General features: G+C 34.0%; 1 pseudogene; it reads right to left on the minus strand.

The window, feature by feature from the left end:
• Positions 1–12,369: 12,369 nt before the first annotated feature.
• On the minus strand, positions 12,370–13,401 carry LOC124893734 (annotated as a pseudogene).
• Between the last annotated feature and the right edge of the window lie 241 nt (positions 13,402–13,642).

Below are 13,642 nucleotides of genomic sequence, written 5' to 3' on the forward strand. Positions count from 1 at the left end.
AGGGACGCTGAAGAAGGTGGACATATACGTGGCAATTGGATACGAGGAGATGGAGAAACTAGATAAAATCATGAATGATAAGAAAAAGCCTCAACATGAATACACCATGCATTCATTTGACGCCAAAGACTTCATGAGTATGAAAAATATGCGTGAGTGGTACGTGGAAAATGTAAGTTTACTTTTGCTAACCTAGCTTTCTAATCTACTCCATGAAGAAGAAGCTACGGAGAAGATGTGTAATCTGTTACAATAGTTGGGTATTTTGTTGCAACATAATACACATCTGTTGCATAGTTGCGTTAGCTGGGTAATCTGCGAACTTATTCAGAGAACCCTCTGCAATAGAATCTTTTCGCTGTGTTTTTCTTCTTTACAATTACTAATCTATTTAAAAATTGTCTTCTTATACCAAAGTATGTTGATGAAATTCTTTGCCTCATGAGGGGCAGACAATTAGCATACCCGGATGCTTATGTAACACCCCGCATTTTGGGCTAGAACGTAAACCATCATTTATGCGCATAAAGGTTCCAAAAGACATAAATCCGATGTGAATTTAGTATGTTAATCAATTATTTAGTGTGGGAATCTAGTTGACCATAAATTGAGATCATAGAGGTTCCTTAACTCAAGAACGAGTTGAAAGCCTTCCTATCAATTGAGTTTTGGTAAGTATTTAAACTTGGGTCAACTTCAATCGACCATAATTTTTCATATATAATGAATTAAAGGACCTACTATATATAAAATGAAAGGTCTTTGAATCCTCTTTCCAACACCACTAGTTTTTCCTTAATCCAATATCGGAGTAAGAAGTTATACTAATTTTACATTAAGGTGTCAGGCTTCCTAAGGAGCGACGGCCGGGCCGAAGGTCCGTCAGGCCCGTGACGGTCTATAGCGGGGTTTGTCACCCCAGAAATAGTGACCCAGCCATTGGAAATGCAGCGAAGGTTCAGGGTACGGTTCATCGGGCCCGTGATGGTCTGTTGGCCATCCCGAAGCTTAAAAACGTGATTTTTTTAAAGGGTTGTTTTGGTACTTTTCCTCTTCAGAAAACCTCCCCAATAGATTTAATTACATCCTAACACGTTCTTAATTCATTCCCATCAGTTGCAACATTAAAAACTTCCTTCTTCACTTTCAAAATAAGATCAAATTAGGGTTTTTTCCCAAGAACAAGGAATCAAGTATCAACCTTTAAGTTCAAGTTTTTCAATGAACAAATCAAGTTTCAGTCCTACTCTTTAAACCAAGTAATCTAAGGTATGTGGGGTTTTCCTAAACTACATGGGCATAAGAAAATCATTTCAACAACATTTAAACATTGTGAAATCATGAGTTTTTGAAGGGGTTTTGGAATTTATGTTACAATTTTGCTTTATGAATTGGCAAACTGACCTTCTGGACCCTTGTACTAGATCGGTTTTATAAGTAGGACACTTCTACTTATATGTTTGTCATCTGGACCCTTGAACTCATTAAAAAGTAATATTTTGCATCCTTTGACCGTTGACCTTGCCTATGTGGCATTGAAATGGTGACTAGGACAAAGAGAGTGTAGTCACTAGCCTGGGAGTGCGAGTAGGGATTAATTTTTTACCAATTTTATATTAAAATAATTAAAAAAGTAAAAATAATGTTAAAATTGAAAAAAAGATCCTTTTTTCCCTCCATCTTTTTTAATTTAAAAATATTTTTAAAAATAATATTTTTTTAAAAAAAAAACCCTTCCCAACCCTTCCCCACCCCCCCCAACCCCTATTCAGCCCATCCATACCCACCCCAGTCCCGTCCATGACCCCACCCCAACCCAACCTGTCCAGCCCCTCCCAACCCACCCCAACTACAATATTTGTATAACAAAATCAAGAAAACTACTCCTTCCATTTTCACTCCAATTTCTCACAAATCCATAGCTATTTACACATTTTTTCTTTAATTTCTAAGCTAAATTCAACACCCTATCTTCCTCAAATTCCCAAAAAACCTCAAAAATGTGAAAAAGGTAGAGTTTTTACTCCATTTCTACATATTTTTCTTATTTTTTACCCAAAAAATAAATTTCTTGAGATGAATTCACCATATAGGGTTTTCCCAGATGAAGTAATTCTTCAGATTCTTGCTAAATTACCTGTTAAATCAGTTTTTAAGACAAAAATTGTATGTAAACTTTGGTATAGATTGATATCTGATAAGTACTTTATAAATCTTTATAATGAAATTTCTGTTAAAAATCGTAAGGTTTATGAATCAGAGTTGAAGAAATGGAGGAAGTTTGTGTCATTGCAGCATGAACAGTTTACGCATATGAATAAGAAACAAGTTGTGTTTGTAAATGGAGGGTTGCATTGGTTAGCAGATAGTTGTTCGTGTATGGTTGTTCTTGATTTGAGTAATGATGTTTGGAGGAAAATTCAGTTGCCGAATGAAATTAGTTATGGTGTTAGAAGTCAATTATATTTGTTGGAGTTGGATGGGCGATTGTCGATTATTCTTGTTTTCCAATTTTGGACGAAGAAGAAGATTGCTGGTTGGGGGTGAGGGTGGGGGTGGACAAAGAAGAAGACTGCTAATTACAGTTTCTTTCTTTTTATAATTAAATTTTTTTAAAAAAATTTAAAAATTGTTATGATTAGATATATTATTAATGAAATAATTTTAAATGTATATATGAATTTATAGTTAAAAATTTAAATTAGTTGGAGAAGAATTTTAATTTTTTGGAATGGATTTGATGTTTAAATTGTGAGCAAAAATAAAAACATGATTATTCAAATTTTTCTACAATTATAACTTTTTCTTATTTAATTAAATTAATTTTAATATTTAATTTGTTATTTAGAATTTTAAAAATGACTTGGAATTTAATGTCATACTTTTATTTTTATTATTATTTTTTTAAAATGACGTGGCAGATGACGTGGTAGATGTGACAAACGTGGCAGCTGACGTGGCAGATGATGTGGGGAGAGTGTGTTAAACTCACCAAAAAAGGGTTTAAAATGTTTCTTTTTAGTAGGTTTAGGGGTCCAAATGACAAACATGTAAGTAGAAGTGTCCAACTTACAAAACCGACATAGTACAAGGGTCTAGAAGAGCATTTTGCCTTATGAATTCTTTAATGATATTATTGTTTTGGTCTTGAGGCCTTTCCCCCAAATTTGATTTATAGTCATGTATAAGTATTTATATGTATGTGTTTGATGAGTTTGAATGATGAATTGAGAGCATGAAATATTAGAAATCCCTCTCTTGTTTACAACCTTCTTGTTTTCATAAGTTATGATTTATTCGAAATGCATTGTTAGAAACATGATACAAATGTCTTGATTTTTTGTTTATGACTGAATTATGGATTTGAATTGAAGAGAGTGTGTTTTACTTGCTGTTAAAGGTTAAAGCTATTTACTAAGAAGATTGCATGTTTTGTCACAAATTTCATGACCACCACGTGTTTGTTAAAATGCTGAAAAAAGTGATCTTTGCATAATTTGATAAATGTTTTGAAGTCTGAATCTTCTTGAATTGTTTGAAGTATGGTGGTCCAAACTTTATGTTTTGAAAGAAGAGACTATGATATGATATTTTATGGCTCAAAAACATGACTTGCAAGTTTTGGTATGAAGATACCAATACAGAAAATACATGGTAACACAGAACAGAATAGAATGCATAATTTTATTCAGATTTTTAGATTTTGAACTCAGAACGATGCATGTTTATAAAAGGTTAAAATTTGTCTTAAAGAGAGTTAGGTGGTTACCCGAAGAAAGCATGAGTTCAGGAAACTCATTGACCAAAATCGTGTTTTGCCGATACGGGTTTGCTATGTTCCCAAAGAGGAATTATACGCTGGCCTAGTGCCCTGTGGCGTATCAAAATAGAAACTCCAATCCTTGCGACAAACTTGGGTTGGGGGCTTGGCTGCCAATTTAAGGGCGGATTCCATATAGTCCATGGACTGTAGAATTTTAAGGTGTACCACCAAGCTCAGAAGTAAACTGAAGAATGTTTTGCATCTACAGAATTGTTTGAATAGTCATTTGAAGTTGCCCATGTGATTTAAAAATATTTCATGCAAAATATTTCAGGACTTGCTCTCACCTATATTATATATGTATAAATTCATTATTTTGGATTGGTCTACGTACCAGTACAATTGTATTGACCCCTTATATTTTAGGGTCTAAGGCTCAGTCTAGAGGTCCTACTAAGCCGTAGAGTTACTTAGACAGAAGTGAAGTGTGCGGTTGGGTGAGCCTTCTTTATTTTGGAAGTCTTATTTCTTTTTGGTCACTTGTTATTTACTTTGGTTTAGGTCCACTGGGGGCCTTGTCCCAGATTTCAGACAAATGTCATTTCAGTTGTTAGAGATTTTACAGACTGATGTTAGATGCTGTTAGAGGTTTATGGTTTCCATTCCAGATTGTTCAATTAAATTATGATATTGACCATGATTCCGTATTGTTTTATATTTCCACATTTTCCTTCATATTTATAAAAGTGTGTATGATTGCCAGATAGAGAAGGGCACTCGGGCATTCACGGTTCGGGATGCCCATCATGGTTAGGGTCCTGGCTCGGGTCATGACAGCTTATGATGCTGCCGATAGGATAATGAACCTCAACTTCTACAATAATTTCAAGGATAGGTACGATGATCTCCGTAGCAGAGCTGGTCCCAGTGGCCGAAGATTTGATAAGTTAGTTTCTTCATTTGAATGGGATGAAAACATGATTAAATATATTTGAGGGAAGAGGCCATATCCACACAACAAGAGCTGGACCAAGGCAAAGAGAATCCTTGCAGTCATGAATGTGGAATTCAAATATTTTCTCACTGTTGAGATACTAATCGACGAGGAAAAGATTAAGGTTTATGAGTGCAACTTACCTATCTTCAATGAGGACACATTTTTAACCCATATGCAAGCACTCTCAAAGTTGTTCCCTAAGTGGTTAACGCATAGTAAGCTAATGGATCATTTGCCGATAAAATTCTTGAGGAAGGAATCATGGGATTTTGAAGGTCCAAATAAGAACATCCACATCCCAAAAAATAAAACCGGTGCGGCGTACGGGCCGTACTCGCTTGCATACATCGAGTGTTTGTTGATCACACTGAAATGACTGGTATGTGCGACGCCATTGTGGAAAAGATGCAATAGGTCTGGGCTTATGATGTACTAACTAAATGGTTGGAGCCCATGTGTAAAGAAGAATATGTACAAAGATAGAAACGAACACGATAACAATTTTTTATTTCAAGCCACTTCACTTTACATGTAGTCACAATAATTTTCATGTCTGGCGAAAGTTGAATTTTTATAATGCAACAAATTGTTTATCTATTGTAATAGATATAATACCTGTTATGACAATTGATTATCTATTGGAATAGGTTGATCATCTATTGCATTAGGTAGATGTTTCCCATTCTGTTTATCACAATAGATATACAATCTATTGCAATATATATCTATCTATTGTAACTAATAGATAATCTGTTGGAACAAATAAAAAAAGTAGGAAGACCTGTTATATAATTTCCAGTAGATGACCTAACTAAATGGTTGGAGCCCGTGTATAAAGAAGAATATGTACAAAGACAAAGAGGAACACGATAATAATTTTTTATTTCAAGCCACTTCACTTTACATGTAGTACCAATAATTTTTATGTCTGGCGAAAGTTGAATTTTTATAATGCAAAAGATTGTATATCAGTTGTAATAGATATAATACCTGTTGAGACAGATTGATTATCTACTGGAATAGGTTGGTCATCTGTTGCATTATACAGATATTTCCCAGTTTGTCTGTCGCAATAGATATACAATTTGTTACGACATATATCTATCTGTTGCAACTGATAGGTAATTTATTGGAACAAATAAAAAAAGTAGGAACCTGTTATATAATTTCTAATAGATGACCTACATGTTGCAACATATGTCTAAATCTGTTTGATAAGATATATTGTTTGTTGCAACAGATGTATTATTTGTTGCGATATTTGAATCTAGTATTCCATTTCAATTAAAATGTTCTAAAATAAGGATTAAATTATATTCATAGACAACATAAAATAAATTGAAGCCTTTGCAAATTATATAAAATAACTCAACAAATAAATGAAATGTAAAAAAAATATTATGGGTACAAATAATCTACTCTACAAATAAATCAACAAGTTAAATGAAGGAGGATAGGTTATTACATTGACGGACTCATGCTATAAAGATCTAATCAATATGGACAAGTTATTCTTTATTCGGTGCTATGGAATTCGGCTTTGATCGTCGTGGATCTTTAATGTCGCTTTTGTACGGCTTTTGAGCTTTCGCTTCTCCATATTTCCATAAAAGAGAGGCATATCTTTTGCGGAGTAATCCGACATCAAGTCCATCATTTGGTACTTGTAATCCATCTCCCAAATACTTGGCGTAAGTGGCAATAAAAAGACCACAATTCCTGCATTTAAAAAAAATAGATAATCCATATCTTGCAGTGCATTTAAGCTTAGTGAAATTTCTGAAATGAAACTAAATCATGATACTTATTATTACATGCTACCAATGGTTTATTGAGAAATTCCTTCAACATATTGCATATCAAATGGATTACCCATTTTATCCCGGTATGCTTCAATCATCGACCAATCAGTACAAACCTTTTGATCCAAAAATCCACTCATATCAAGGTAGGTAGGCAATATTTTGTCCAGCTTTTGTATCTCTGACGGTGGCCCGGAACTTCTCCTTCGAGGCATCGATTCATAACCAGCACTCAATGGAATTCATAACCACAATTGATTGGGATGTACACTTCGTTGACCAAATGCCAAGGTAAGCCTACTAGAATGTTAAAACCTTTGATGATGTTGATTTAGCATTCTTCATTTCGGGAAACTTTCGACTGTTGTTGACAATACCTATAGTAGGCATTATTGATGTAAACTTTGTACAAATAATTGCCTGTCGTGTATCTATATTGTTCTAGTGTTTGCTACTTGGCCTTCTTTCGGAGGTAGTAAAAAATGACATCAATGTGCTACATATATTATCAAATATTTTAGATTACATAACAAAAATATTAATACACAGATATAATTAAATAAAGTATTAATTAATAGTAATATGTATGGCATTTAAACCTTATCATTCCAGCAAGTTTGGCGTTGTGACATCAAATAGAACCAATTCTTCATTTCAGAATATACAACAACAAAGTCGAATATATCAAAACCAAGACTCGATTCGTTCACTTTGTAGTGTTCGTCATTTTGTTTTCTACATGATGATTTATGTTTTAATGTCATGTTCTTACAAAAAGAATTGTATAAGTTAATATCTTTAAAAGTGATTTATGTACCTACTGGCATGATGCTTTAACAACCCATCGGTAATCCATTCAAAATAGTCGTTGATCAACTTTATTAGTTTTCGGGATCCTCATCTGAGATGTTGAACCCTTCAAATGGGAAATTCTTCCATCCTTATCAACTGTGATATTATGCTTTTCAGCAGTAGCTTCTACTATGACATCCATCTGGAAAACTAGAATTGTCAATGATAATTACATATATACAATAAATTGTCTATCTGTTACAATAGATGAGTCTTATTTTGCAACAGATAGATCATCTATTGGGACAAATTCAAATAGGTGACCCATTTGTTGCAACATAAGACCTATCTATTGGTAGAAATTAAAACAGTATGAAAACCTGTTTGATTGCCTTAAACAGACGGACATATGTTGCAACAGCTAATGTATCTAATGCAAAAGGTTAGACAACAGTTGCAACAAATGTATATATCTGTTTGATAATTTTCAGCTGATGTATCATCTGTTGAAACAGATATGTGCCTGCTTGTTTGTTGGAACAGATGATGTACATTCATCTTTTTCACCTTATGCGGCTCTCCTGTGGCCTTTGTACATTGAACAACGGTGCGAAACAAAGACAAAGGCATGACAATTTTGCAATTTCAATGCTTGATGATGCCTTGGAAATATCTTTCCTTCTCCTCTTAGCCACCTTGATCTCTGGTGGAGTGTATGGATATGAAATCCTCTTTGATGGAATGACACCCCTCTTAGATGTCATTTTCTTTACCGAAGTAGTTAGTGCATTAATAACATTCATCACTCCATCATGTTTCGCCTTGGAGTCTTGACATTTTCATACAGAACATTCGCTAGATATGGAAAAATATGGAGAAAATTTTGTATAACCAATATGATCATAATCATAATGGCTTGTTATTTTAAAAATGATTAGAGGAGCATCATTAGCTCCAACATCAGCACCACTACCACTACCACTACCATCATCAACAACAACAAGCCCACCCTCCAAAATTATTTTTCTTATGATGGTTGTTGCTCCAAACAATTCCATTTTTATTCTATCAATGACCTTAGGGTCCGATAAAGTTTGCATAGACTGTAAAGTAAGAAAAAATGGCATCTTCAACTCTCGATTTGTCGAAACAAGCCACAGATGAATAATCTAAAATAAATAAGTACAAATATTAGAATGATGATGAAGTTATTTAAAATAATTATTAATTAAAACAAAATCTTGATTAGAATTAGACTTACTGTTTTCTTTGGAGGATTGAAAAAATCAAGAAATTTTGCATTTTTATCAGTTTTGGCTGACAACCATCTCAAGATTCTTGGACAAAAAACTTCTTTCTGGTAGTTCACTTGTTATCTCAAATAAAGAATGGCTTCAAATGCCCAATCCTATAACATAACGCCAATAAATCAAAAGTATTATTGAATAAAAAAAAGAATCATATCATGATAAAAGAAATATTTACCGTGAAGGCCCATGAAAAGCCATATAAGTTGACTATCTTTGGCGTTAATGAAGTCAACAAATTTTTGACAGTCATTTTAAAGCTTTCATAACCCCAAGGATAGCTGTTAAATGCCTCAAGATCCTGAAAGAGATTTATTAAATCAAGGCTTATGTTGTTGTTAACGTCTCTCGCCCAAAGAATATTATGTACAAATCAAACCAAGCACAATGATTGCTTGTGCTTCTTTGAAAGTCCTTTATCTTTCAATGCTTCTATCAAATTTTTGTTTTTAAAGCTTGGAACAACAATGAACACCAGGTCATCGCGATCACTCGACTTGCCTTTGCCTTTTTTGGGTGTGGGAGGTAATTTTTTTTGGGATTAGAGAAAGTATAACTTGAGAAGGAGAAGGAGGATAACATTTTAGTTTGGTAAATATGGCAAACTCCTTCCAACCAAAACAAATAGGAATGCCACAGTAATTTATCCAACCTCATCCATATTATCTTTATTTTCATACATAAACCTATGTTTGAGAAGATTATATACCATTTTCATCTGGAAACGAGCATTGTTTTCCTCTGGTAAATCAAGATATTGCCCAAAATAACTTTCCTAGAAATAAGAATCTAATTTTTGTTCTCAAAGTATTTTTCTGAAGGCGTCGAAAGAGTTTTCCATGGCTGAGTTAACTACAAAATCACCTGTTAAATCTGTGGCACCATCACAGAATAATGATTAATGCTGAAGGTTTTGAACAACTTTTTGGTGGAAGGGCTATTAGCATTTGGATCATCTCATTTGAAATATTTCTTCTCCCCGTGTTCATTATCTTCTTCTCCTGATTGAGATAATGCTCGTAGAGTGGTGGATGTAGCCTAGCTGCTTCACTTGTTCCGTTACTTGGACTTGATTTGGTTTCTTTTATTTTTGGAGCCATATTATCTTAAATTAACAGGAACATAAAATAGATTATAATTGATTAATGTATCGTTAAACAAGGATAACAGTAAATTTAACATGCACAACAGTAAAATAACAGTTTCAACAGACCACACATCTGTTGCACCAGGTATGTTATCTGTTGCAACATATAACCAGCCTATTGTAATGGATGAGTAAATCATTGAAAATAATAAAAATAGATCACTAATCTTTTACACTAGGTAGTTTATCTGATGCAACATATAACCAACCTATTGCAACGGATGAGTAAACTGTTGGAAACCATAAAAATAGATCACTAATTTGTTGCACTGGGTAATTTATCTGTTGCAACATATAACCAACCTGTTGCAACGGATGAGTAATTCATTGGAAATAGTAAGAATAGATCACTCATTTGTTGCACCAGGAAGGTTATCTATTGCAACTTATAATCAACCTGTTGCAACAGATGAGTAATCCATTGGAAAGAGTAAAAATAGATCACTAATCTGTTGCTCTATGTAGTTTATCTAATGCAATATGTAACCAACCTATTGCAACGGATGAGCAAAATATTGAAAACCATAAAAACCGATTACTAATTGGTTCCACCAGGTAGTTTATCTGTTGCAACATATAACCAACTTATTGTAATGGATGAGTAATCTATTGAAAACAGTAAAACAGGTCACTAATCTGTTACACCTGCAAGGTTATCTGTTGTAACATATAACCAACCTATTACAACGAATGAGTAATTCGTTGGAAACAATAAACAGATTACTAATCTGTTACACTAGGAAGGTTATCTGTTGCAACTTATAACCAACCTGTTACAACGGATAAGTTCCATTGGAAATAATAAAATAGGTAGAAACATATCACTCATCTGTTGCAAAATAAATTATCTGTTGGATCAATATTGTTTAGATTTCTTCCAAACATAAGATTCATCTATCGCAACAGATGAATGATCTGTTAGATTATTCATCTGTTGCATCAGATTTGCATATGTTGTATCAGATGTTTCATCTGACGCATTAGATATTTTATCATTGCATCAAATGTTTCATCTGTTGCAACACCATTTTTATCAAGACAAACAACAAATCAACCCAGCAACTCCAACACATCACACACACCTCCTAAGAACATCAACGGTGTCCAAAAATCACCAACAAATCTGAATCAACAGTTCAACAACAAAAAGAAGAAATGCCATAAAATTGGGGTTTTATTCAGTCCACATTTCAAATTTAAGCAAGAAATATTAAAATTATTAACCAATACTAGAAGAGTTGTTGGCTCAAGTTTCTCTATTTTTTCATAATTTTTTACCTATGAAAAAAGAAATGGAACGACAAAGAACTCGAAGTTGTCGCCGGAGAAGTCTTCACATCAATTGACGGTTGAAAGTAGAAAAGGAACTCGCCCAACTATTTGTCGCCAGAGGTTGAAGTCTCCGGGGATTGAAGGGAGAAATTTTGCAGAACTGTTGGTTGGGAGAGAGTTAAGAGAAGCTGTTGAGAGAGAGAGGAGGGAGACAGTTGATTTGGATTGAAGACGCGTGTGTGTTAATTTGTATTTTTGAAAAGATTTAAAAGTTTTGAAAATATTAATCAAGTCCACAATTAACTTAATTAAGTTTTCTAATTATGTTTTACCCTTTAAGTTGGTCAATGTCAATAATTCTTCATTCAAGACTTAAAAGATACCTTTCCTTCAATTTTCTCAAGATTCATACATATTTGTATAAATAATATTGGTTGTTAATGTTGTACATTGCACTTCAATAATACGTATTTGAGCTCATGTATTTGAAAACTAGAAACTAAAGTAAAAAAGGTAATGCAGCAGCCAAAATACAACATTTGAAAACCTCCGCAATTAGATATGAGGTAGAGGATGCTTTTATTTATGGAAGTGAAGTAAATCAAATAGTCTTTTGGTGAGCCTTTTGCATTAGATCAGGTAGATAACAAGAAGCAAGGACTATTCCAGATGCTCAGATCACTTAGTGAATAGATGATAAATAATTGGAAGGTAAAATATTTAAAAGAGAAACATGCCAAAGGCTAATATAAGAGCTTTTAAAACTGATATGGTTAATCTGAATGAAGCTATTATTCAGGTACAACTAAAATTCTGATTTTTAATTCCAAACTAAGCGTATAGGAACACCCTCAGACTAATTAGGAATGAAAGCCAACAACACCTTTCAGACTAATCATGAACAAAAACTATCTCCCAGTTTATGAGATTGAAGAATACATCTCAACTTCAAGCATTAAAACTCATGCTCCCTATCACGATATAAACTAACAAAAAATGATTTAGGGTGGTTTTGTCATTATATAATTTTATCCAAGTATAAATTAGGGTGGGATAACTTATACCACCAAATGTGTGGGATAAATTATCCCGGTACTATTATTAGTCTCGGGATAAGTTATCCTGAGTATTGCCAACCAAGCGATTCATTAAAAAGTTTATCCTGGGATTATTTAGTTTAATACCTCACACCAAATGATCCCTTATTATATAGCATAAATAAATATTAAATTTTATTAGGAAAGATAATATTAGAAATAGGAAAATAGCTGCTCACTAAAAATTCAATCTCAACAACCTTGGCCAATTTGTTGAACAAAAGCTTTTAGATTTATTTCTGAAGATCCACCTTCTTTCACAGCTTCCCTTGCTAATTTTTTCCATTTTTGTGCATTCTTTCTCATTTCTTCTCCTTTTTCTCCACCATCCATTATAATTTCTATGCACCTTTTTATCTCTTCACTATCAAACACACTATCTTCATTCACTCTGAACCTGACACCTGTCTTCCAAACATCTTCAATCAACTTAGCATCCCTTGATCAGTCCAATGAGGAAATGCCACCATGGGTACGTCTGGCGACAGGCTTTCTAGAGTCGAATTCCATCCACAGTGCGAGACGAAACATCCTATGGATGGATGTGTTAACACTTCAAGTTGTGAAAACCATGGCACTTTTTCCCTTGCTTCTCCAATTCCATCATCCAACTTAATTTCTCTTTTTTTTTCTACTTCTTACACATTTTCTTCATCTCTTATTACCCATAAAAAATGGCCTTTTAATCTCTGTCAACCCTTTTGCTATCTCCTCCTTTTAGCTTCTTGATAAATTCAATAGACTCCCAAATGAGATATAAAAAAACTGATGACCTAGGGTTTGAATCCAACCATTCCATATAGCCATCATTTGACTTTTGAAAAAGATCAAAACCAAAGAAAGAATCCAAGGGATCTTTCTCATCCAAGAATGATGAAGGAATCAATGGTCCAATTCCAATCAAATTGTACTTTTCAATAGCTTTGAGTGCATCTAACCCTAATGCATCAAATGTGTTCACAAGTAACTTTAGATTTTCTTCACCATCTAGTGTGTCCAATTGCTCTTTAAATAATGGTAGAGCAAAGCTATATTTCCCATCTTTAGAGCTAGAATTAAGTATAAAAGGTCGAAGATCCTGACTTTTTAGTAATGGAAGTCTAGGCAATTGGATACACCAATTTGGATCATTGGTGTTCCACTTCATTTCATCCTCATATCCATTGAAGTAATATTAGTATATGTTTAGCACAGTTGCTGGTTGAATTAAGGGTGTCAAATGGGCTAGTTTGACCCAGCCCAAATCGGCCCAGCCCAACCCATCACACCAACCCGGCCTGGTCAGCCCCTAGGTTGTAGGGTACCGGGCCTGAGCTGGGTTATTTTTTGGGGCCCGATTAACCCAGTCCAGACCAAAACTGGTCCAGGATCGCCGGTTAATCGGCCCGGCCCGAATAAGAATTTTTTTTTTAAAATATCAAATTTTCTAAAAAATGGCCGTTGGGCCCAATGGTCATATAACCGT

This window comes from Capsicum annuum, unplaced genomic scaffold, assembly GCF_002878395.1.
Source record: "Capsicum annuum cultivar UCD-10X-F1 unplaced genomic scaffold, UCD10Xv1.1 ctg64546, whole genome shotgun sequence".
NCBI lineage: Eukaryota > Viridiplantae > Streptophyta > Magnoliopsida > Solanales > Solanaceae > Capsicum > Capsicum annuum.